The sequence below is a fragment of the Penaeus monodon genome, chromosome 24, assembly GCF_015228065.2.
Source record: "Penaeus monodon isolate SGIC_2016 chromosome 24, NSTDA_Pmon_1, whole genome shotgun sequence".
In the NCBI taxonomy this organism is placed as follows: Eukaryota; Metazoa; Arthropoda; class Malacostraca; order Decapoda; family Penaeidae; genus Penaeus; species Penaeus monodon.
In genome coordinates, this window is record NC_051409.1 from 9,237,418 (window position 1) to 9,238,758 (window position 1,341).

Sequence of the window (1,341 nt, forward strand, 5' to 3'; positions counted from 1 at the left end):
ATGTTTTACACTGCGCAGATCGATGCGTCTAGCCCACATTACGGGCAAGAGGGACCTGGAGAATTTTAAAAAGCAGTATACTACTATGTTAGTATCTGGGTACTTCTAAACTATTTCACTGTACATCGTAAACTTGCGATATGCTTGAAAGCCAATGCACTGAATGAAATATTTATAACGAATCGCATGGCACCAGTACGTAGAGCAAATTTGATAACTAATCGAAAAAAGGAGACCAGATTGCAAGCGCTGTGAGCTCCAGAAATGTTATGTTATTTCAGATTTTACTTTAAATAGGAATATCTATATTTCGTTACCTCACAGTGTTCTGCCGAAAAGTAGAGCACTGAATATAATCTAATTATATGAAATACACAAAAGCAGCGCCGTAATTACGTTTTTTTCCATCCAGCGATAAAAGCATTACTGTCTTATAATGATTACATTTTCACCTCTCTGAAAAATCTTGTGCGTTAATCATTGGTTTTTGAAGTTATGGGATCACGAGAAAGTTATTTACTGTATTCGAATATCAATAACCAATGCTCTAATGCTCTAATCAATGCTGATTAAAGCATTTATTATTTGGAAGTAACATTCAAAATTCAACAGATAGACACCAATACAACTAATAAACGGTCTTTGAGAATACTGAAGATGATGGGAAATCGTGACCCTAGTCGGCATGGAAGACACGCTCATCACCCAAAAAAAAAAATTAAATAAACCAAGATCCATTAAAGCAACAGCTGATATGCAAACCACGCGTTAAAAGATCATGGATATGTACAGCATTTGATAAACCCGTATATTCATACTCAAAATAAGAAAACCTCTAGCTTTACCTTAACGAGAGGGTGAAGTGGCTCATATAAGTGACCTACATTTGTATCGTATCGGAAATTGTCTGTGTATTAAGCAAAAATAAGATTCTCTCCTCCACAACATATTCTTGTAAGCGTGCCGCCCATACCCCTTTCAAATGAGAAGTCCTTTTGATGAGATAGTCCTACAGAGAGCGACTGAAACGGGAACCCAGGGGGTATAAGTGAAACGTGGTCCCTCTCCCCGTAGAGTTTCGTTAAACCCCGTTTAAAACTATTTTAGTGTTTTTTTTTCTGTTTTCCTATGTGAAAATCATGCTAATTCTCCCCAAAAATACAGTGCGAAGCTGACGGTTACACACTTTATCAACTCTCCCGTCGGGGAATACAATTTACATCACTCGTCAACGAGTCAAATGCGACGGAAAACAGCAGCATAATAGCGCTTATATCGAAGGAATACTACATTCCCCCAAAAAATTGTTTCGAAAGTCCGAGGATGGTTAAAACTGGAAAT